The 26,261-nt window shown below is 34.4% G+C and overlaps 1 protein-coding gene and 1 pseudogene across 8 annotated transcripts in view; one reads left to right on the forward strand and one right to left on the reverse strand.

Annotated features, from left to right (window-relative positions):
- Positions 1–26,261, forward strand: part of Gulp1 (GULP PTB domain containing engulfment adaptor 1) — a 250,732-nt gene that overhangs the window by 93,463 nt on the left and 131,008 nt on the right. Inside the window, exons 1-2 of one of the 8 annotated variants that reach the window (XM_074071252.1) lie at positions 10,985–11,059; positions 13,001–13,049. The exons of 6 other annotated variants lie outside the window; for them this stretch is intronic. The gene's annotated coding sequence lies outside the window, so the exon portion shown is untranslated. Of the gene's footprint in view, positions 1–10,984; positions 11,060–13,000; positions 13,050–26,261 lie in introns of those variants that run through there. One more of the 8 variants, XM_074071251.1, reaches the window with a different exon arrangement.
- Positions 24,859–25,589, reverse strand: LOC109677723 (transcription factor BTF3-like; annotated as a pseudogene).

The following is a 26,261-nucleotide window of genomic DNA, read 5'->3' on the forward strand; positions in this document are numbered from 1 at the left end:
AGACCTGTTTTGCCCTTCTGTCCTTCATTTTTTAAAAAATGTATGTTGATAGTCTAAGGGGTTTTCACCTTCGTACTTCAGATATAATATATTTGTGGTGCTTTTATCAGGTTACTCCCTCTATTACTTACTTTTTCCTCCATCACCATGCTCCCATAATATTCAACAGCTTATAGTGTATTATGTTATATTATATTCACATATACATGGTTTGTTCAGAATTTTTCATTCTCTAACATTTTCTTTCCCTCTCCTGCCTCTTGTTGTCCCCTCAGACAGACCCACTAATATAATCTTGTTCTCTTTCTCACTGTGTGTGTGTGTGTGTGTGTGTGTGTGTGTGTATAACTTACAGGTCTAGCCTCCACATACGAGGGAAAACCTTTGATCTTTGAGTTTTTGAGCCTGGATCACTTTGCTTAACATGTTCTCCAGTTCCATCCATCTACTTGCAAACAACATAATTTTAGTCTTCTCTATTGTATGTATACCATATTTTCTTAATCTTTCATCAGTGTGGGGAATCTTGGCTATTTCCAAAGCTTGGCTCTGGTGAATAGTGCTACAATAAACATGGGTGTGCAAGTGGTTCTATCATATCCAGGAATACATTCCTTTGGAATATCCTAGGAGTGGTAACACAGAATTGTAGTATATTCTATTTTTAGTCTTTTGAGGCATTCCATGTTGCTTTCCATATCGGTTGCATTAATTTACATTCCTACCAACAGAGTAGAAGTATTCCTTTTTCTTTATATCCTTGCCAGCATTTGTTGTTTGTGTTATTGATAATAGCCATTTTGATTCAATGTTGTTTTGATTTGTAATTCCTTTATGTCTAAGAATATTGAGAATTTCTTCATATGTTTATTAGCCATTTGTACTTTTGAGCATTATCTGCTCAGTTCATTTGCCCATTTATTCAGTAGGTTGTTGATTCTTTAGAGGCTAGTTTTTTGAGCGCCCTGCATATTCTGGTTATTAATCCCTTGTTAGATGTATAGCTGGCAAAGATTTTCTCTCATTCTATAGACTGTCTCTTCAGTCTGGTGACCATTTCCCTTGATGTATAGAAGCCTTTTAGTTTCATGCAGTCCCATTAGTCAGTTCTTTCTCTTAATTGCTGAGCTATTAAAGTTCTATTCAGGAAGTTATTACCTTATGCCTATGTGGTCTAGTGTGTTCCCTATTTTATTCTGAAGTAATTTCAGTATTTCAGAGTATACATTAAGGTCTTTAAGTCACTGAATTGGTGATAGTACAAGGTGGGAGATTGGGATCTATTTTCAGTCTTCTGCAGGTGGAAATCCAGTTTTCCTAGCACTGTTGAAGAGGTTATCTTTTCTCCAACACATATTTTAGGCTCCTTTGTGGAAAATCAGATGGCTATAGTTTCGTGAGTGTTGCGTCAGGGTCTTCTATTCTGTTCCACTTGTCTTCATGGCTGTTTTTGTGTCAGTACCATACTGTTTTGTTTTTTTTTTAATTACTAGGGCTCTGTAGTATAGTTTGAAGTTAAATATTGTGATAACTCCAGTGTTGCTCTTTTGACTCAGAATTGCTTTCGCAATTCGAGGTCTTCTTCCATATGAACTCTAGTATTGGCTTTTCTGTCTCTGTGAAGAATGCAACTGTAGTTTTGATAGGGATTGCATTGAACATATAGATTGCTTTTAGTAGTATAGCCATTTTCACAGTATTGATTTTACTGATCCATGAGCATGAGATATTCTTTAATCTTCTAATGTGTTTAATCTTTAGTGATTTGTAATTTTCATTGTGTAGTTCAGTTACCTCCTTCATTAAATTTACTCGTAGGTATTCTAATTTTTTGAAGTTATTGTGAATGGTATTTCTAGTGTCTTGTTTTTAGCTCATGTGATGTAAGCCATCCACCTACCATGAAGGAGTCACAAGTACCTGGAAAAGGCAATAAGGAAATTCTCCCAAATAGTTATTGAGGAAGTACAGCTTACCCAACATCTTGACTTCAGACTTATGTCTTCAGAACTATTAGAGAAGCAATTTCTGTTTTTTTTTAAAGCATCTAGTGGTAATTGAGATAATTTATGTTGACAGTCATAGGAAACTACTATACTAGTATTTCTGTGGTCTCCTATTTTTTAGAAGTGAGTCACTAGGTTTAGCTTACATTCAAGAAAAGAGGAATCACAAAATGCCATGAATACCAGCAGGCAGAAATCACCAGAAGGATAGATACTGGCTTCTGGATACCTCAATTTATAGACTATATCACTGAACTCAATAGGTCAAAGGTCATAATCATTATCTCACATTCTTAAAATTATGATCTTTCATTTGTGTGTTATTCTCTGATTAGAATTACTATTTACATGGATAGTGTAATTAAAAAAACTTATAATCACCTTGAATTTTTTTTTCTTTCTCAATACCTGTAATCTTTCATACACTAATCAGTCTTCTTCATTCCATTCTGTACATTTTAAAATCATTTATTCCTTCTAGTCAATTCAACTCCTACTCTTTTCAATCTTCCATTATCTGTTTCCAAAAGTAGTAGAATAACACTCAAAAGGCCAAATTGTTTCTGAGCTTTTATTCTTCAAACCTTCCCTGCAAAATGGATCTAACAACCTATGTGAGATCAGATCATTCCCTTTACTTAACACTCTTTTTTGTTGTTGTTATTCATCTATTCACATGAGCATACATTGTTTGGGTCATTTCTCCACCCTGCCCCCCTTCCCCACTTCCCCCCCACACTTTTCCCCCCTCACCCCCTCAGTTCCAGGCAGGTCCTGTTCTGCCCTTATCACTAATTTTGTTGAAGAAAAGACATAAGCATAATAAGGAAAGCAAAGCGTTTTTGCTAGTTGAGTTAAGGATAGTTACACAGAGAGATTCCTACTATTGTTTTTGTGTACCCATGTGTTATAACCCATGTTGATTCAACTCTAACTGATCTTTACATTGGTTCCTGATCCTCTGCTCGTGATAACCTCTGTCGTTTTAAGGTTTCTGTATTAGTTTCTCTGGAGTGGGGACATCAAACGCTTTCAGGTTTTGGGTTCTCTGGAGTGGGGACATCAAACGCTTTCAGGTTTCCCATGTGTGCTTTCCCCTTGTCATGTGATCCTCTAAACTGAAAAGACCACCCACAGAGTGGGAGAAAATATTTGACAGCTATACATCTGACAAGGGACTGAAAACCAGAATATACAGAGAACATAAGAAACTAAATGCTCCTAAAATCAATGAACTAATTAAGAAATGGGCAACTGAATTAAACAGAACTTTTTCAAAGGAAGAAATTCAAATGGCCAAAAAACACATGAAAAAATGCTCACCATCTCTGACCATAAAGGAAATGCAAATAAAAACCACACTAAGATTCCACCTCACCCCTGTTAGAATAGCCATCATCAAAAACACCACAGTGAGACTATAAATGAAGTTTAGGTTCAAATGTATCTAAAATGAGATTTTAAGTTTTTTATGTCTTAAAAAATATGTTCTCATGTGCTTCACAATATATTAGCAGAAAATGTGAAGAAGATGATAAGTGGATGGCAAAAGTGTGATGGAATGTTAAGGAAGTAGCAAAAAGAAGCTAGAAATATAGTATTATCTGTCTTCTCTGTTGTAAAAGACTAACAGCACTCTTGTCTGAAGACAGCCTCTAGGGAAATCCTTCAGTGAAGAGAAAATTCAGATCAGAATCAGGTATATTGTGTTTTATCTGCATTTAGGTACAAAAGAAAGTCATTGAAGAAATTGAAGAAAATAATTTTTCTTTCACTGATCTTTTAAAGTTTACATTTAATACATCTGAATGTAAAGCTTAGATGTATAAATTAATTTCACCTATAAAATGTTAACATTGGTTTTCATTTAATAGAGGTTTAAAGAAAAAAGTGTTCTGAATATTTATGTAATATGTACTTGTAGTGATTGGTTTCATCATAAATTAATTACTATTTGAATAAAATAATGAAATTTGGCAAGTGCTAACTTATCAAATATGTCAGTCTTTATGGTACAAAGTAGAAATTAGTTTAGGCTAAAATAATTATTGGTGCAAGGATGGGATCATTTATTATGCCAAAACCTTGACTTACTTAGGGATGATATTTAAAAAAAATGGTTTAATTTACTTTTACATCATGATTTGCAGTGAGAAAATCTAGTTCAGTTAAAATTTTTTTAAAAATTAAAGAATAATTTTTATATTTATATTTATAAAGGGTCAAATAAATGAGGGATAAAAATAGGGTTTACATTAATATGTATAGTACTTGAAGAAATAGAGGTAGCTATTTTAGAAAAAATGGCAAAACATGAATTTTAAATTGTATAGTTCATTAAGTGTCCTAAACTAATCTAAACTAGAAACTTCTCTGTCAGGTGGACATCTGTGAAGTGACACCTATTTTTATAAGCAGTCTGTGCTATGTGCTAATCACATCTACATTTGAAAAGTATAATTACTTTTCTTTGATTGCAAGTAGCAGAAATTAGTTCTGGGTATTTAAACAAAAAAAACCATTTTGCCAAAAGGATATGGGTTTGCTCAGAGAATTGGAGGGGAATCAGATGAAACAGTTCTCAGAAAACATAGAAGTCAAACTGTTCTACAGATCTAAAGAACAGAGGGTGGAGAGAGACTGAAGGGCGCTGCCATAAAGTGAACTGACCCACAGGGTGTACTCATGCTGTCCTCCCACATGCACAGAAGGAGTCAGTCATTTGCCCTCTGCCAGCAACCGTGATTAACAGTTCCCCCAAGACTGTCTGTACGTGATGAAGGTGGGTTTCCAAAAGGAACTGCAAAATTCTGAGACCAGGATGGGGAGTGGATGTGACCCAGGTAAAAGCAACAGATGTTGCTAAAACACTTCCTGAGAAGTGTTTTTCAACAGCCATTGAATTACAGTGGCAATACAATCTCAAATAATAAAGATTTTGCCAGTAAAATGAGCATAAACTTAGTAATAATGCTGCTCAGATATCAGTAGGCATCTACTATCACGAAAAATTTGTTCTTTCTTTCATATGCTTATTGCCTCTCTTATGCCAATTACCATAAATGACAATTAGCATAAAACTGTCATCAATAGAATTATTCTTTGCTTTGTATGTGTTTCATAGTCTAATGAGAACTGAAATAAACTATAACTATATTGTAAAAAGCCTAGTATGGGTGGTATATTGGATTCCTAGGGCTACTGTCACAAGAAATTGGGTGGCTTAAAACAACTCATTCTCCAACAGGTATGGAGCTATAAGGAAGGATCCTTCTTTGTTTCCTTCAGCTTCTGATGACACTTGCTATTTCTTGATTTGAGTTTCTGGATGGCCCTCTTCCCTATGTGTCTCTGTGTCCTTCTTCCTCATATTAATAATCCCAGTCCTAAATTCAGAATAATGTTTAATCTCAAGATCCTGAGCTAATTACATCTGCAAAGACCTGGTTTCCAAATGAGACCACATTCTGAGATTCTGAATAGGCATGAATTTGGGATAGTGGAGGGAGAACTATATTTAACTGTGGATAGGACAATACACATTAAGTTTGGTGTTCCTAGAAGGTCTGAAGAGACTGAAAGGAGAATTGATGGAGAAGAAGCTAATGGAACAGTTGATAAGAAAACATTTCAAGGAATCTGACATTATTCTGAATGTAGGGGGTTGCTACTAGAGGGAAGTAAGCAAGGGAATGACCTAAGCAGATTTGTGTTTTACAAAAATTGCATTGGGTGTGATGTGGAGACAAGAAGTAATTTAGCAGGAAAAAGAAAATCCAACTAGAACAGCGCAGTAATTCAGGTTCGAAATGACAGTGCCTTGGAAAAGGAGATGTGGGTGGGAATGAGGAACAATAAATAAAATTGTGATATGCTGACAAAAGTGGAATTACCATTGAGTGAATTATAGGCAAAGGTTGCCAGCTTCTAAAGCCCATACAGATGATATTTATAGGCTCTGGTGTTGGATGTGTGTGTGCACATATGTGCCTGGATGTATGAAAGAGGGAGAGAGAAAGAAGGAGATGCAAGTTGTCTAATTGTCTATATGATACTGGCCAGGTTGAGTTTGGAAGTCTTAGCATTTCAATGGTACCTGAAATTGAAGATATTTGAAAAAAACCCTTCATGTTTTTGCTATATTCAGTAATGGAATATTATGTGGAATTTAAAGACAGCATTTGGAAATAATTTTCGATGGTATAAGGAATAACCGTTACAGAATGACAAGTGAAAAGAACAAAATTAGGGCACAGCTGTATCCACAGTAAGAGCTCAATGCTGTATGTCTGGCTACCTTTAATCATAAATACTGGAAGCACCTGCACTTAAATATTACCATGGCCATTTCTGAGCGATTTTAATTTTTTTCTTTCTAATTTGCTTTTGTAGTACAGAGTGTCTAGTGATCATAGACTACTTGTGGAAATATATTTTAAGGGTAAATTTTAACATATAAAATGTAACTGAAATAGGATACTCACAACACTGTATTTAAAAAATACGTAATTGATTTCAGAAGATTGAACATTTTTTGATTTAGGAGGGAAAAAGAGTACTTGGGCAGGTACTTGTAAAACATCCTGAAATATATATGAGAACATAGATTCCATGTCCTCAGGTTAACTAGCCATTTGAAAAATCAGGAGAAAAATACTACTTTTGGAGATAAAGTAGAAAATAAACTTAGATTGAAGCATTTTCACTTGATTTTGAAAACCCTATTGGTGAATGAAAGCAATTTAATAAAGCACAAAAATAGATCATTATATGTAAGTTGTCATCAGTAATGCTAGGTTGCTTTCTGTAAGGGGATTAAGCCTAACATTCTTGTGCAGATTTTACTAATTTCTGTACGATTTAAGTGGTATTTAGAGTTCTGGAATACGAAGTTAGAGTTTTAATATTAAGCTACTTTACAAATTCATGGATTATGCTGTGAGAACAGAACATATTTACATGTTCTTCTGTTCTTCCCCAAACCCTGATTCCAAATATTAAGCGATATTCTATTAGCATCTTTTGAAAAGTCCTAAATTTCAACAGTCTTGTCATAGAATGCTTAGCAGTAACAATGACAGTAATGTAGTGAAAATCAGCAGTTCCATATTGTTCAGTATGTATCAGACTCTGTTCTAAACTATCTTCACAAGTAAATACTCTTAATCATCATAGGGTAATTTTGAGATGGGGAACTCAGATAACAGATGAGAAAGTTTAAATACAAACGATTTTAAAGCAAACTTGCTGAGGTCAAATGACAGAGAGGGATTACAGCTCAGGTGTGTTCCTTATGTTTATTACACCACTGCATGAAGAAGGCATACATTAGCACTAAAGAAAGTACTTCAATCAAAAAATATCAAAAGAAGAATCAAACGCCTAGTCAGTAATCCCTTGTCACCTTCTTATGAGGTGATCTGACATTCAGCTGTATGCTAGACACATTAAATAGTTCATCTCTCACACTTTAGTTCCTCCACCTCCCATATTTCATTCATTTCAGATTCTTATCTCTTCTTTCCTCTCCTATCTAATGTACAGATTTATAGTTTTACATGCATGTTTTCTTGTATATACCATTATAAAGAAATTCCAAGTGAATCCCTTATTTGGTTAATTAGAAAAGATAAAAGCAGCACTTAGTTCCTCTGCCCTAAGTTAACAGTAACGAAAACAATAATAGTAAATTTTTAGGATGATGTAATTATTAGAAGAATTTTGGCATCTCTTTTTATAAGTCATATTTGATATTAAATTACATTTTGAGAAAAAAATACAGATTTTTTTGTTTCTTATGATAAACCAAACACACATAGTAATCATATCTCAAATCTTTGAATAGAACAGAAAATAAATATATTGCATAAAATTCAATTCAGAGCTGTATTGGCAAATAAGTCAGAAAACTCTCAAAAGGCCAAAAAAATGTGAGAAATCCAGGAAAGAGACTGTGTCACATTTGAGAATAAAGGCACAACTTGGTAGGTTCTAGATTCCTGGCAATGAGTCTAGGGATAAGTTATTGGTTGCTTAGCTAGAATGCAGTAGAGGGGCAACCAAGTATTTAAATCTGCAGAACCTACATTTATTGTTTTGTGACTCAACGACAGTATAAGAGGTTAATTACTGAAAAACTGAAGTGTTCAGATGAGTAACAATGGTAAGGAGAATCATCAGAGAACTCATTTCCAGGAAACCAACCACCAAAATTGCCTTTTCCTTTTTTCTCTGTGTCTGCTGTTTTCTCACTAATATTGAAGATAGACCATAGCACTAAGATAACAAGAATTAAAATAATCAGGATACAATTAATATGGAATAGCAGATGGATGTTAGAGATATTGCTTCAAAAGAAAAGAAATCAAGCAGAAGTCAAGTAAATTAAATTTCAATTAGCATTTCTTTTTTGAAGTAACCCTTAATAAACTAATATTCTCAAAGTTAGGCTGGATATCAGTAAGATGGTGCAGTATGACTTTTCAAAACGTATCTCCCTGCACAGATACTAACTTGAAAAACTATACACATGCAAAAATGTTTTACTAGAGCTGAAAAAATCAGGTGAGAGATAAAAAAGAAAAAACACCTAAGTTTAGCATAGAATAAGAAAAGACCCCTTGACTAGTGTAGGAAGGACAGATTTACATTGCTGCATCAGCCTTCCCACAAGGCTGGTCAGCCCAGAGAGAGATGCCCTCTACCTGGCAGAAAGGAGAGGCGAGCATTTGTCTTTGGACCCACTCCAATAAGAGCTAACACTGTGAGGCCCTCAAGGCAGGTGCCTGTGATAGAGCCTCTAGGCTTACCCCAGTGGTAGGACAGAAGTTCCAAGCTCTAGACCTGTTCAGCAGACTGGGTCTGTGGGCACATCTGATTGTGTGGCTGACCCCAGTGCCTCCAGACTTCAGGCCTGTGCCTGAGACCCATGCTCCAGGCCTGTTTATGTTCTACATCCCAGTGCCAGGTCAGCACCATAGGCCTAAGACTCCAGGCTGCCACCTGTTCACACAGGTTCTAGGTCTGCCCGGTACTGGGTTGTTTTCTGCAGCTTGAGGCACACCAGAACCCACCTGGGCCCAGGCTTCCGGCTGATTCCCAATGCACCATGTTCTAGGTCTGCTCCTGCAGATAGGTGGTACTCTTATAACTCCCTTAACTCCTCGTATACCTCTTTAAAAAAATTAGTTCTCATTATTTTCCCCCAATCGCCAACTTTCCTGATAGTATGTAAACAGCATTGAGGCAAAAGTCATTTCTAAAATGTTCACTCATAATGTCGACCACATTATAAATTCTTAATTCATATTGTTTAAATAAGAGATTGATAGATGTATTTGTTGCTAATTTCAATTTTGGATTATTTTTTTGAGACAATGAAGCTTATCCCTTTTATGTTGCTACCAGATTTTTTAATTCTCTAATCTATCCCTAGATAAAAGAAATGTGTAATTGAAAAAAATCTTAAGGATTGGTGTCTCATGTCTGTAATCCCAGGTATACAGAGGCATAGGTAAGATGATTGTGGCCAAGACTAGCTCAAGACCTTATCTAAAAAAAATCATCTAAAAAAAATCACCTAAAAGCAAAAAGTACTGGGATCATAGCTCAAGTGGTAGAGCATTTGCCTAGCAAGCAGAGGCCCTGAGTTCAATCCCCAGACCACAAAATAAATTAATTAATTAACTAAAATAATGAAAAGCTCTTTATCTTCATTTTATATACTAATTACAATTAAATGTTCATCATTTTGGGGACATGTGGTATTATACAAGTCATTCCTTAAATTGTTAAAAGATGTTCCTATTTCAATCACTTGTTAAAAATGAAATTTAATTTAATACATTCAGGAAGAACCAGAAGGACATGGGAAGGGAGGAAGAGAGCACAACGGGGGAGAATATGATTGAAGTACATTGTATGCATGACTGCAAGGGTGATAGACCTATTTGACAGATTTGCAAGAAAGTCAAGGGAAAAGGGAGTAAGAGAGTAACCAATATGATCAATATATGTTTGTATGGAAATATCACAATGAAACCCCATAATTTATACAAATTAAAATATGCTAATAAAATAATTAAAAAATAAAATCATGGTGCTTTATAAGGAAAATGTATTTTGCTAGGTGATTTTTATATATATTTCTACTTGGTGAGTAACTTTTGATATATTTGATCTCTACTGACATTTTTGTCATATTCTTTACACAAAAAGCTATGTGAATACATTTTTAATTGGATTATTGATTGTAGCTGTGTAACCACTCGGCAAATCAACTTTATGACTTGTTAGTATGATTCTAGCCAGTAGGCACTTGTTCTAAATCATAATACTTCAGTAATCCACACTGGAAAAAATTTGTTAGAGCTTAATTTAGCAAGAATGAAATGAAAGAGTCGAAAAATAAGATGCTTGCCCTCCCAGAGTACTCAAAAGAATGCAGAAGCTGGAAAGACTAGTTTATCTGTGGCTGGGCAGTTACCCCGAGAATTCAACATTAATCACGAAAAGAAGTTCTTATAATAGATCAGGGCATGTGATTTTTGTTTCATTCTAAAACAAAAAAATGCGATAGAAAGTTTACTTCAATTTTTGTTATTGAATCTTTGTAAAAATAATAAATCATTCCATTGTCTTAAACTAAAAATAACTAGAGTATTTTCTAATTTCTTAAGTGGAATTAATCTGCATGATTCTTTTATAACTATGTGGTGGGATTCTAATGGAGTGAATAAATATCTGAGGGCCCCCTCCAACTCATTTGTATCAACTTCTAATTATGGCTTTATGGAGTAACGTTATGCCAAGCATAACTGTTTACATGTGGGATAAGTCTTCAGGTGTTAAAATGCAGTGTAAAGATAATTTAAAATAGTAATTAAGAACTTACACAGAGTTCATTGGTTTCGTTTCACAGTTGCATAATTAATTTACAAATGACTAAATTACTTACTATAGATTCATAAGATCCTGATACTTTTCTCCATAGAATTCTTTGGAGCCTCTGCATACAGTAAAGAGCTAATATAAGGAAATTGTATATTTCACAGGTAAGAGTAAAGAGCATATTTTAGAGACTTAAATAGAAAGACTAAAGAATGAAGTTTACCAGGGTTTCTGAATCTCAGTGCTAGGTAGAATAATCTCTAATGAAATCTATTTTAATGTAAGCAATAAGCAACTTTATCTCAGATGACTGCAGGGCTCTACACCTATATGTCTGTGAAATGTAACTGAAGAAACTGAAAAGTTTAATGGTCATTGCTAGAGGGTAATTTTTTGAAGAGTTCCATGATAATTTGGTGAATGTGTCACTTAATTCTGCTGCTCTAGCAAATTTTAAAGAAAAGAAACACTGGGGAAAGTGTTAATGCCTGCCCAAATCCTGTGTCAGTGAAATCTTATGATTTCATAAGAAAAAAAAAAGTGATTGCAACTAGAGAAGTAAAGAATAGGTGACCTGGAGTATTCCTTTAGGAAAGAAGGAATAGCTGGATGTAGGTGGATTAAAGTTGCAACTGATGACAGTTTTCTAATGGTTACTCCATTCCTTTTCTATTACAGGACTAAAAAGCACAAAATTGATTAGATCTGAAAAGACGTGTCAATTGAGTCTTGAAATTGGGTGTTTGAGTAGGAATGAAAGGAAAATACTTTCATTATTTCAAAACAGCCCAAAGTAATGTGGACTGAGTCTATCCATTTTCTGTTAAAAATGGATTCATCATTTGCAGGATGACAAAACTAACCAAGACGCCCAATACTGTTTTAGGGGAAGACTCCTGACTTACAAAGCCCTTCCTTTGGCCAAATCTTTTGGTCAATCTGTGACTAATTAATGAAGGGATTTTTTTTTAATCAATGAAAAAGGAAGCAAAGATTATCTAGACAGAAGTGGGAATTATACATTTAAAATTTTGAATTTATCTTTGCAGGACTTTAAAAAGATTTTTAAGCCTTGTTTACACTCTTTAGGATGAATCCTTTCTATTCATTTTTCTCCTTCCCTCTCTTCCTCACTCTACCTTCTCTTTGTCCTTTTTTTCTTCTATTCTTTCTTCAAGTGAGGTAGTGTGTCTTTTTTTGTAAAATGAAAATGTCTACAATCAGGTGATGATGATAGTTACATAGAAAATTTGTAAATTTTCTAAAAACAATTAAAATGTACATCTTAAATAAGGAAAATAATACTACGTAAAGTATATGTTATAGCTGTTTTTGGTTTTATTTTAAACGAAATTCCAAACAACAGTCAATAAAGTGGCAGGAATAAGTAAAGTACAGGAGAGCTGCTCACTCCTCTCAGATTGATCACAAGAAAGTGGAGGAACAGACACTGTTTAAGGACTCCATTGGTATGCCCTTTCAGGTCTCACCAATTTAGTGCCTTTTAGTTTCGCTATGAAATGGATGGACTGACAATCAGAAACTTGAGATCAGTCCCATCTTTAATTCACCAACACCAATTTATGCACTTTGTGTCCTCCACCTGGGGAAAGGAGACTGATTATTCAGAGCTAGTATTTGTCTTGCATTAAAACAGGCCATAGGTAGCAAGCACTCCAATGTCTGAATGGAATTCAATGGAAAGATGAAGGAAAAGCACACAAAGCCTTTACTGTACTTAATCAGATGTAATTAGGTAAGCATTCTTTGAACATTTATTTTTAATGTTTAGTAGGTTTTATTCATTCTGAAGTAAATGCTATGTCAATGGTGGACTGATTTTTTGAAAACAAAATTGCATGGTTTATTTTTGAAGAAGTATTAGATACTCAGGATATATTCTTTGTCTACATCAGGGAAATTTTCAAGACACTTAAACTGTATTCGTAGCACTGGGATAGTGGGAGTTCATGCAATCAAAATACATGTAACAGTATAAAAATGAATGTTTTGTTTTTATTGTTCTGTCAAAGTAGTATCAATTTGGTTGCTTTGTAGTCTCATGTCATTCATGACAGGAAATTCCTTTTCCTATTATCTCTTAGGACATGATGTAGCTGCCTTTTAATTGACAGAAAATGTTTCTGGGTGACTGTAAGTATGACTCATTGGATTATAAAGAATTTTTGCTATCTGGGCTTAGTGGCATGAGCCTGTGGTTCCAGCTACTCAAGAGGCTGAGGACAGAGGATTATTTGAGCCCAGCATTTTGAGGCCAGCCTGGCCAACACATCAAGACCCCCTTTTAAAACACAAGGAAACTCCCTGTGTAACTATCATAAATAAACAAAAACTTCTTTTTTTTTCTTTTACAAAATCAGAGAACAGGAGGGCTGAACAGGTCCTGTCTGGGGGAGTTGGTACTAGTGGGAAGCGGTAGGAGGAGGGGAAAAGGTGTAGGAGGGTGAATATAGTGCAAATATGTACACTTGTATGTAAATGGAAAAAAGACACCTGTTGAAACTAGTCCAGGAATGGGGGAGGAGGACATAAAGAAGAATGGTGGAGGGGGTGAATTCAAGTATGATATATTTGAAATTGTAATAACTTTTGTAAATGTCACAATGTACCCCCACCCAGCACAACAACAACAAAATAACACAATACAAAACAAAATAACAAAACAAACCTAAAACAACAAAACAAACAAAAAGTCATTCAATTATCCTGTCTTTTTAAAATTTCATTTAATTTAAAACCCTACTGTGTTCTAAGAGACAATTGTACCCAATCCAATAAAACTTTGACTTATAGAAGTTTGACTTCATGGAAGCAATTGTTTAAAGTGAGAAGTGGGATTCTTATTGATCATTTAGTCTCACTTTCTCATGGACTAATAGTAGATTTTTTTTTTTAAGGAGGAACTTATATTCCCCCACTTTTATTTTTAAATAAATTGAGGAATAGAAGTTTTACTTAGGAATAGAATATAGTTTTTAAGATTTCATAAAGAAATACATTCTTTCAGTGGAAAACGGTTTACCAAAATGTCTACAGTGCTTATCTTGGGTAGTTAGATTATGGGTCATTTTACTATTTTTTACGTTGTTCTGTGCTCCAGATGCTCCATAATGAACATATTGCTTTTATAATGATGAAATGTCATTTTTATTTCTTTTGGTGGTACTGGGATTTGAACTCAGAGCCTACACTTTGAGCTACTCCACCAGCCCTTTTTTTGTGATGGGTGTTTTTGAGATAGGATCTCACGAACTATTTGCACCGGCTGGCTTCAAATCATGATCCTCCTGATCTCTGCCTCCTGACTAACTAGGATTACAGAAGAAAGCCACTGGCGCCCGGCTGTCATTTTTAAAATGTGTATTTCTTCAAGGTGCATCTAAAAGTACATTTTGGCTTTCATAGTTAATGTTTTATAGTTATAAATAGTATTATTTCATTGTGGTAAGAACATGTAATATGAGTTCTTCAGTCTTAAACTTTTATGTTTATAGTATACTATGTGTGACTGTAGTATAACATTTATAGCACATTCCTAGAGCTAACTCATCTTGCATTACTGAAATGTGATACCTATGTTTTATTAACTCTCTATCCTCTTTCCCCAAGCCCCTGGCAGTCACCATCTCATCCTTTGGTTCTGTGAATTTGCTGCTTTACATACCTCAGTAAAGTGGAATCACATAGTATTTGCTTTCTGTGACCGGCTTATTTTACTTAGTGAAATACCCTCAAGGTTCATCATGTATACATATGGCAGAATTTCCTTCTCTTTTTAAGATTGAAGAGGACATACCACATTTTCCTTGTTGATTCATTTCATGGACATTTAAGCTGTTTTCACATCATGGCTACTGTGGAAAGTGCTATAGTATACATAGGAGCGCTGATAATCTCTTTAAGACCTGCTATTAATTATTTTACACAAATAACCAGACGTAGGATTGCCATATCATACGTAGTTCTATTAATATTTTTAGTTTTCTGTTTTGGTGGTACTAGGGTTTGAACTAGAGCCTCACACTAGCTAGGCAAGTGCTCTACCACTTGGGACACGCCTACCCCTTCCGCTCCCCACCCCACTTTTTAGGTGGGGTCTTGAACTTTTGCCTGGTCCAGCCTCAGACTGTAATTCTCCTACCTGTTCCTGCTGAGTGGCTGGGATTATATGCATGTACCATCATACCCTGTTCTTTTTAATTTTTTGAAGAACCTCCATATTGTTTTTCATGAGTTGCTGTCACATTTTGTATTCCCATCAATGGTGTGAAAGAATTCCAATTTCTCCACATTCTGGCCACCACTTACTATCTTTTGTTTTTGATAATACATTTCATAACAGATATGAGATGATTTCTCACTGTAGTTTTGATTTGCCTTTTCCTTATTTCATCTATGGAAAATGTGTATTGGAGTCTTTTGACAAATTTTGAGATTTTCTTTCCTTATGAGTTATATTCTTTTATATTTTGGTGATTATCCCATATTAGATGCATTGTTTGTAAATACTTTTTCCCACTCCATAAGTTGTGCTTCCTGTCCATGTTGACTGACTCCTTTCTATGCAGAAGCTTCTTAGATCATTGTAATCTCATTGTTTTATTTTTGGTCTTGTTGCATTTATTTTGTTGCTTGGACTTTCAGAATCGTATCTGTGATACCATTGTCAATTTCTGTCATGAAGCTTTTCCCTAAGGTTTTCTTTATTGAGGTTTATAATTTTGAGTTCTACATTTAAGTCTTTAATCCATTTTGAGCTATTTTTGTGTATACTGTTTGATACTGATTCACTTTTACTTTTTTATATGTCACTACAAGCTTTCCCAGCATCATTTGTTGAAAAGACTTCCCTTTCTTCATTGTGTTTTTGGCACCATTGTCAAAGATCAGTTGACCAGCTATGCATAGATTTTTCTCTAGGTTTATTCTCTACTCTGTTCCTGTTGCTCTGTCTGCATGTGTTTATGCCATTATCACGCTATTTTGATTACTATAGGGTTATATTATGTTTTAAAATCAGGAAGTATGATGCCTCGACTTTTGATCTTTTTTCTCAAGATTGCTTTGGCTATTTGCAGTCTCTTGTGGTTCCATATGAATTTAGATTGTCTTTCTAATGCTGTAAAATATTTATTGAGTTTTTTTTGTAACAATTACATTGAATCTGTAGATTGTATTGTGTGGTCTGACTGTGTTAACAATATTGAGTTTTCTAATGAGCATAGGGTGCCTATCCACTTAATTGTGTCTTGTTTAATTTCTTTCATCAAGTTTTTACCTATTTAGTGAAATTTATTTCCAGGTGTTTTATTCTTTTTTGGGTGTTATAAGTGGGATCATTTTCCTAATTTCCTCTTTGGACAGTTTATTCTGCTCACATCATACTCCACTAAGTGAAAAACTAAGAGATTTTCCTTTAAGATCAGGAACAATAGGGTGGCCACTGGCAGTACTTCTTTTCAACTTAGTGATGGAAATCTAGGCACAGTAATCATATGAACAAAAGAAATGCAAGGATTTCAAACTGGAAAAGTAACAAAAATCTTCCTGTGTGCAGATGATATGATTTTTATGTACAGAAAACCTAAACACTCCTTAGAGAACTCAGAAATTCAGTAAAGTTGCTGGTTACAAAATCAACATAGCAAAATCAGTCATTTCTATACTTCTATTCATTTTAAGATTTTGAATCAAGTCAGTAATAAAATTCAAATCAGACCTATCCCTTTATAAATTATAAAAATTTTAATATGTGAAGACCAAACTAATGAAGTTTATATTTCAACTTGAAATATTTCTTTTTTAATTATTATAATGTTTTATTAGGGTATATTCATTGTATGGAGGGGATTCATAGTGACAATTCCAATTAGGCTTATGTTGTATGTTGTTGATCACTCCCATCATCTCTCCCCCTTAACCCCTTCCCTGTCCCACTTAAAGCAATTGAAAGAAGTTTCTTTGTTCTCTTTCATACAGGTATATGAAGCCCATCAACCATATACCCTCACCTTAATCGCTTTCCTTCACCCCCCAACTAGTACCACCCCCTACACTCTGTACCTATTTTACAGTCTTGTCTTACATTATTAATATTTAAGTTAATGTTCAAAGGGGTTTCTAAATGTATCCCTGCTGTGGGTGTGCTTTACTTCGATCCATTCAACCTTGTCCATTACTCTCTCCTACCCCTTTACCTCCCATCCCCCATTTTTCAACAGCTTTCAATATACATCCTATACCCTCTAACTTCACAAGTTAAATTTGAAATGTTTCTGTATGCTTGCATATATGCATAAATATGTGTGTTGTATTTACAGAATTGTATAAGAATTCACACAAAGAAGTTGTCAATATTAATAGATTTTTTCTTTCAGGACATTTTTACTAAAATTTCAGGAATAAAAACATGAAATATCTTTATCAGCCATTCAGTATTGATATTTCCATCCACCCATTTACTCATTCATCAAGCACTTAAATGTTTTTCCTAAATTTCTTTATATTTCTTGTGCATTAAAAATTCAAAAATAAAAAATAATTTATTTACAACATAGGTAAACATTGACTAACTTCTGGACACACTGTTATTTTCTTGAAAGAATACTCTCTTAACATAGGGTATCTTCCTATCTTCCCTTTTTGGAAGAAATTTAGTTTTCTGAAAATCAGACTTCTATGTTCCTTAAATATTCTATTTCATCCTCTCAAAATTCTAATTCCTTTCAGTAGTTCAGCCTGTAATCCATCAGATTTTTTTTTTTAGTGCTAATTAGTGATTAAATTATCTAAGAATTACTTCCTGCCTATGGCCTACCAAAATTTAGTACATTCAGATTCATTGATCAGTTAATTTTTAAGAACAAATTCAATTATTTTGATGGTTAATCTTCGCTGCCAGCTTGATTGGATTGAGAGGTGTCTAGGTTTAGTAAAGGACACCTGTGGCTGTGTTTGTGATAGCATTTCCAGAGACAATTGGATCGTGATGACTCTGGCTTAATAAATGGTTTAATCCCTTGATGGATTCAAAATTTGAATTGTCTGTTGGGAGGTGGTGGTACTGGGCAAGGTGGAGTATAGTTGGAAAAAAATGAGTCATTTCATAGGGCATATTTTCTGTTTTTCTCTGCCTCCTTCTCTGCCTGCCATGAGGTGAGCTGCTTTGCTCGTACTCCTTGCCAAGATATTCTGCCTCACCATGGCCCAAGAGCAAGGGAGCTAGTTGACCATGATCTAATTGAATACCTCTGATACTGTGAGCCTAAATAAATCTTTCCTCCCTTTAAGTGGATTTCTCTCAGGTATTTGTCACAGTAATGGAAACTCTGACTAATACAATCATCATACTTTTATAGATACATATGTATAGTCATAAATTCACACATGCATTATGTGTATAAAAATATATATATTTATTCACAAATACATTCTTTCTTAAAACTAAACAATAGACTTTCTTCTCAATCTGCTCTTGTTCTTAAATAGCCCTAGTCAGTTTGATGTTCGTGTTGCTCTTGGGGAAGCACGAAACTTAACAAAAGAAACTTATTTGAGACTGTTTTTTCACTTTAAATTAGGCAACTGTTTTTTTTTATTTCATTAAAATATGTGCACATTATTAAATAAATATTTAAATTTAATTGATAATTTTACTAAAATATTAATAGCCTTTGTTTAAATTCTAATGGGAATTTTGATTTAAAAAAATCTCTGCACACATTTAAAAGAAGTTTTCTTAACCATCACTGAAAGTACCTTTAACTTTCCTAACCATTTTCTAGTATAAGCAGGTTAGGCAATACAAGTTTCTTTCCCCTTTCTTGCCTCCCTCCCTCCTTCCCTTCCTTCCTTCTTTCCTTCCTTTTTGACAGCACAGAGGTGTGAATGCAGGGCCTGGTGTTTCACATACTCTACCGCTTGAACTACTCCTCCAATCCTTTTTGCTTTAGTTATTTTCAGGTGGGGTCTTGCTCTTTATTTCCTTAGCCAGCAAGACCATGATTCTCATGTCTCTGTCTCCTCTCTAGGCAGTATTACAAGCATGCATCTCCATACTTGTTTTTGCTATAGGGCCTCACTAATAGCTTTTGGCCAGGAATAACTTCTGTCCATGATCCTTCTGTCTCCATGTCCCAAGTAGCTGTGATTACAGGCATGAACCACTGTGCCCACCTCTGAAATTGCCTTTCCTTATGACCACACATGAGAGCAGTGGAGAGCCTCTGTGCTGCCTTAACTTGGGACACTTTCGCTGTATGGCACACTATTTCTCTGCTGCTTTGGCTTCCAGACTCCTCTCTCACCTCTGTTCTAGAAAACACTACCTAGGAGATGAGTTTTAGACTAATCTCTAACACTATATCATCTGTTTTTCAAATCAAAAAAATGTGCTTCTTTCCCTTTCCTGTTTCCACTTGGTTCACTGCTTCTAGGATGAAAGGAAAACTCAGATTTTATTTGTTAGAAACTTTATGTTGGATAAATAATTGTCCCCTTCCTTTTCTTTCTATAACATGACACTCAAATAACCCAGTAAATGTTAATATTATTGCAGTCATTCTATATTAAAGAGAAAACAGCTTTCTTTTTTAAGAAACAGTTGAATCTGTTTGTGAAGCAATATACTCAAACCTCATGGTATGAATAAAAAAAATTAAATTCCAGGAAAACATGTAATTTCTTTTAGGCACAGAGAAAATGATAATGAGAATTAGAACCTATTTACATGTATTCCTAAGGCAGCATTCTTTCTGCAACACATTGCTGTTGCAGAAATGTTTTCGTGTGAAACGAAACCATTGCCTTCCAAAGACTGTGTGATTATGTCTCAGTTGCATCTTGAGTATTACATCCTTTTTCAAAACTTACTCTTTTAGAGATCCTGAGAGGCAAATCATTGTTTTAGAATTTAAAATTGTGATGTAAAAACAAAATTCTGTGCTAATCAGTATTTTCTAGTTCCTTACAATGTTAGTTGCTTGAAAGTCAGGTAAAAGGCTTTTTTGGTGAAAATTTTGAAGTGTTAAAATATTTTCAGTTGAGTTAAAAGAAATATAAATGCCAAGAGTAGTTAGAATTTTGAAAAAAAGAGTCAAAAAAAGCACTTTAAAATTTAGTTCTTTTTGATCCTGTTTTCAGGCCTTCAGCATGCTGTTTTTTTTTTTTTTTTTTTAAAACACACACACACACACACACACACACACACACACACACACCCCTCCTGGTACTTGCATTTCCATTCTAAAATAAATCTGCAAAGTCAAATGTAGATTTGCTTTTTTTCAGGGGGCTACTATGGCCTCCTAACTGTAGGTATTAAAAAATAATTGTGTGATTTTAGATGTGCTATTACTTGGGAATATTTCTCTTAGATTGTGACATAGATCTTTCAGTTAAATTAGAATGTCAAATGCAAAATTGAGTACCTGACAATGTCATTTGAATTGATGAGGAACTAAATGGAATATGCCTATTCAAAAATTCCAACCCTTTAAAATTTTTTATATATGTGTAAATTTTATACACAAAAATATCTTATTGAAGTTACTGAGTTGAATTGAGTTCATTAATAATTGTGAATTGCTTTTAATTTTTATTATGAACCTCACATATCAAAACCCCCTTTAGCAATTTCAATGCATGTGTTTTCTATTCCATAAGCTCATTCCTTGCCCCTTTCCAATATGACTTTGACACAAATTCCAACATCATATCATTCCACCCACAGATACAGTTCTCTATAAATCCCTGAAATATAAAGCTATAATAAATGTACTTGCTATGCCCTTATCATATCCATTAACTAGTAATAATTCTCTAGTAGCATCAATGGAGTACCTGAACTAAAATTCCCAGTTGTCTCATAAACATTGTAATGTTTTGATTTTGCTTGTTTTTACTATAACCCATATTCCCTAACATGTCCAAAATTTGCAATTTTCCTGTCTTTTTTAGCTTCCTTAATCAATAATTTTCTCTCTCTTCTTTCTTTCTCTCTTTTTTTCCCTAAGTAACAAATAAGCATTGGAGAAGCCTGGCCATTTGTGCAGTAGAGTTTCCCCATCTGGATTTTAATGATGGTATCCCCGTGGAGTAGTTTATCATTTTTCTCAGTTCTCTGAGTTTCCAGTAATATGTCAGCTGGATATAAAGTTTGGAATAGAGTCAGGTTTGATTTTCTTTTGGCAAGTCTATTTCATAGTTGGTGTTGTGTTCTGTTATTGGGAGTTATATAACTTTTGTTTGTTTTCCTTGTCTGATGTTAGCAAGTGATGCTCAATGATTCAGCTGATTTGTTAGGGTTTGAAAATGCATATCTCAAATTTGTAGTTACTTTTATATTTATTAGCAGAATATTTCTAAAGGAAAAAAGGAAAACCTGCTCTTCATTTGCTATCAGGTTAACTAGTAAAATAGTTTGCATAGGAAATCAAAACAAATAGTTGATTATTTGCTGGCTTTCAAAAATAGTGAGTTTATTCTCCAGAATCTTTCAAGGTGAATGATGATGCACTGCTATTATAATTAGGTTAAGGATTTAGACATTTTTAAACTCTTTTAACTCATTGAAGTTCTAATTCTGACACATTATTAATTTTCTCATTTTCATCCTTGGAGTTCCTTCAACCTTGTTTTTAGACTCTACAGTTCCTGCCCCAGACTTTTAATTAGATATTAATAAAAAAAAGTTACTTTCTTTAGTGGAAAATATACAAACTTTGGTGCTAGGAATTGGTAGTTTCTAACCTTTCTACGTCAAGAGTTTTTTTGTTTTGTTTGTTGCTTTTTTTTTTAAAGATAAAATATGCCTTGTGTTTTCACTGATTGTTCCCATTCAAAATCTGGACCACAGGGTTTTTACTTCAGCATTGCTGCTTTATACATGGAAGTCCTTTCCCTATATTTTCCAGTTCTTAGTTGCACTGAAAAAAATAGAATTAAGGTATTATATTTATTTTTCCAATGCTACACTTAAAAATGATCCAGAATATCAATTTCATTATGTCTCCATCTACATGATTACTGAGATGAGTTTGCTTGCCCTTTACTTTAGCCTTATGATATATTCCATAATCATCGATATTTTGTTACAAAATCACAAGAAATAGCTCCTATCTATTTGCTCATACTAGCTACCAATTGAATACACAATTAGGATCACCCTTATTTTATTTCATTTTTAAAAGTTATCCTTTTAAATTTAATTTTCCTCATAATTTACTAAAATTATACTTGTTTCTAAAACTCAATTCACAAAACAACGTGTACTTTAAAAGTCTGGCTTTAAACCGCCTGGTATTATAATTATCTAGTGTAGTCTTGGGAGTTATGATGAAATCTCCCTGGAAATGCAACACTGGAGATTTCTACTCCTAGTGAAGAAATATTTAATTCTCACCACTAACCTCATGCACTGTTTCTACAGGTATTGCAATGCCTGACGGTGGTACTTTAGGAAGGACTGATTGGAATATTTCCTTAGTTCTCACATGCAGATAACAGTTGATCTGTACTTAAATATTTCAAAGCTATTGGCTTGATCAAAAAATGTAACCTTGACTTCTCTTCAGTTGTTTTGTCATAAAGCATTGCGGTCAAAACTTTGGCTACAATCTGATTTTCCCTCTTATAAGTGTCTTGCAGATTTTGCCTAAATTTTTAAAGTTTTTTCCAGCTTATATTTTACTAGAATGTGACTAGCAATATCATTGTGTCATTTTGTTGAGTTTGTCAAATATGAATGTACTTCTTATTTCTGAATCTTTTTTCATTTTAATAAAGTTTAGAAATATCTTGTTTTTGCCTTGAGGAGTATTATTATACATTAAATTTTTTTCTACCTTTTAAATTCATGACTTCCTCTCAAAACTTTTATTATTCAGTCTGAATTTCTTTTTTTCTTTTTTTACTTAAAACATTCTTCAATTTTCATCCTTTAATTCTTTGCAGCATTATTTTTGTTTCTTCTGGTTCATTTTTCTTTCCTGAAATTGCTTATTTCCTTTATTTCTAAACTTCTTGAGTTTTTCTAATACTCACTTAAGTTGTTTTCATATCTTCTATTATTTTCTTACTTCCTTTAGGTTTTTTTTTGTAATTGGGCTGGATTTGAATCTGATTTGTTGGCAGTCCTTTTGGCATGCTTTCCTTGCGGGTTGAGGTGAGACATTATTCTCACCTCATTTTCTTTTATTTTCTTGTTAAAAAAATCCCTTTTCCATTTTTAACTTTTGATAAGTTTTCTGAAATTTTGAATGAAACTTGTGGCTTATAATACTTTCTTATCTCCACAGCTTAAAACTCCATGCTGTGATTTTCCTAAAAGGAGGAATAAAAGTTTGGCTTTCCACTCTTAAATTCATCCTGGTCTGTTTTCTCCCCCATGTTTTTCTGCACATTTTCTTAAATCATTATTATTCCAATTACTCTCAATTTGTTTCTGTTTCAAGAATTTACCTTTAATGTGAGATTGTCCTTTACAGTAGCTTTTTCAAATTCATGGAGCCCAGACTGTCCTGACACTGGGATCTTAACACAAACCCTTTGTCTTCCCCCTTGAGTGGGCATAGAAAATGGTCTTTCAATTGCTGACTCTCACTGACAATCTGCTGTCTATTTTGGTGTGTTAAGCGGGCTTTCAGTTTCCTTTATTTTTTCCAAGTCTGTTGCTGATACCACAAGTGTCTTTTGTCTGTCACGGTTTATCCTCAAACAGTTGCATTATGGGATTCTCAGACACAATTTGTGTATTAATTTCCTATGCCCTTATCAAACTCTATGCTGTATAATACACTTAGATGATTAGACCTGCAGCCATTTATTAACTCACAATTTTTGTGTATCAGAATTTCCATAGACGTACCTGAGACCTCTGGTTAAGGAACCACAGGAGGAATTCAGGAGCTGTCGGGGCTGTATTGTCATCTGAAGGCTCTGCTAGGGAAGAACCTGCTTTAGATGACCCACAGGTTATTGTCAGAATCCTTTTCTTGTCCCCATGAAACTGGTGGGAGTTTTCTTCTTCAGACACAGCAAAGGAGAGACGAAGTCCATTCTTACTAGGGTGTCTAATTTTAGGCAAGGGCAGCTCTGCCCAGAGGCAGGTCATAACGTGGTTCCATTCTTAGAGGCAGAGGGACAGAGTCACTCTTCAGAAGGAGACCAGCATTTATTCTGAGGCATCTCACTGGAGTAAGCTAAGTCCACCCTGGATACTTTCTCTTTATTATCTCAATAGCAACTGTTTTGAGACCTTAATTATATCTGCAGAATCTCCCCATCTTTGCCATATAACTTGATTATTCCTGAGTATGGTATTCCATTACATTCATAGGTCCTGCCCACACTCAAGGGAGAGATGGAATAGGGACACATCAGGGGGCAAGAATTTTGGGGACCATTTTAAAATTCTGCCTGTCACATCCCATCATCTAATTTTGTTGTAGATTTCTTTCCTCAAATTTTCATTTTGCAACCTTGATTGTACTGTTTCTTTTCATAGGAGGATTAACAGACTATGCCCCCATTATCACCCTTTCCTAATATTCTGAAATTAATTTTTTTATACTAACAAAGTAACACAGTAAAAGACACTACAGCATCATATTAAAGCAGGTGTTAGTTACCAAGATGCAGGTGGAACCATGTGTCTAGATCACTACTTAAGCACATAAACTTTCTGGATGTCAAGAAGAGATTATTGTTTTGGTTTGCCACCTTGAGTGAGGGGTTTAAAATGCAAATATCAATTTATATGGGCATTTTTATTACTTTCTTTAGCATAGTTTTTTTAACCACTCATTTTACTTTCATTTTCTTCTTTTGCTGGTATTTGGGTTTGAACTCAGGGCTTCACACTTGCTAGACAAGCACTCTTCCACTGGAACTATGCCTCCAGCCCAACCATGCATCTTTTAAACTTTTTTTCAAACTTGTTTTTCCTGGCTTTTTCTCATTAGCCTCAAAGAATGAGTTGACTATAAACAAGAACTGAGAAAGAGCTGTGGTGTCCAAGAGGCTTAGACTGAAAATTATTAGAGACCTAGATTTGATCTGATCCACAAACAAAATAATTTTTAAAAAGCAATTAGTGGTTTTTAAAAGTAACAGCAACCAGGAACTTCTTTAAGTCCTGTCTTCTTTAGAAGTTGACTCATTTTTGTCTGCTTCATTCTCAGAAGACTCATCAGAATTCTCCATACAACCTGGACCCTTAGCATCGTCATCTTCAGTAGCAAGTGGTGCTTTTCCATCAACACATTGTTTTGACAGAACTTCAGGAAGTCTCCTTACACTAGTCAGATTGTCTGCACCAAGCTGGTTTAAGATGCTAGGAAGCCTTCCTGTCAGCTGCTTCATCTTAGCACAGCCTGGGATGTGAAAGTGCTAAGTTCCAGAGATGCCTGGACTTCAAGGTTGTTAAAGTGAATCACTGTTCCTTATTTTGTAAACAAATCCCCATCTTTAATAGCAGAGATAGTCTTTACCCCTAACTTCTTTAAAGAAAACTGAAGGTTTTTTTTTGTTTGATTGGTTGATTTTGTTCATTTGTTTTAAATCATCTGCTGTAGCTGTTCTATGAACCAGTTTCTTTCTGTTTGCAGTTCCTTTTCCACCAATGTTCAATGGTGCTTTTCAGTTTGACAAGTTTTTCCTCACAAATTCGTTCATTTTCTAAAAGCAGAAAAGGAGTTTTGCAGGGGACTAGAGTGTTGGTGCTTAGGGGTTCTTGCCCAGACCAGCTGAGATTAGGTGCACACATGTAAGAATGTAAGATCTCTTTAGCATGATTTTATAGCCATTTCATTGAATGCAATTAAATAAAAATATTTCATTACTTCATGAAAACCAAATGATTTTACTTCAAAGCAAGTGGATTGCATATGGAGACAAATTATTTCCATGTTAATAATTCATATTGTCAATTGGAGAATATAAAAAATCACCTAAAGTGGGAAACCACCAAAATCCCAGTAATTTAAACATTGAGCAGTATAGAAGAGTATTTGAGGTCATGTATATCTTGGATCTTGTTAAGACAAATATAGATGGGCTTGCTAGGAAATGTGACCAATACTAAGCTAAGTGCAATCAGTCATACAATAATCTATCTAGTTTTAATACTGACTTGAATCTTTTTAAACATTACAGTGATTGTCTTTTTCTTACAGTTTCAAATAGAAAAGTACTCAGGTCAGGAAGGGATTAATGCAACATGGGAGGCATTCAAAATATATATTTAAGATGTCTTGCTCTCTGGTTTTTGTGGTTAGAGCAAGAATAAGTGGGTCTGAACTGCACTACTTTATAGCTCTGTCTTTGTTCTAATGGGAACCAGCCCTT

Source organism: Castor canadensis, chromosome 4 (genome assembly GCF_047511655.1).
Source record: "Castor canadensis chromosome 4, mCasCan1.hap1v2, whole genome shotgun sequence".
Classification (NCBI taxonomy): Eukaryota; Metazoa; Chordata; class Mammalia; order Rodentia; family Castoridae; genus Castor; species Castor canadensis.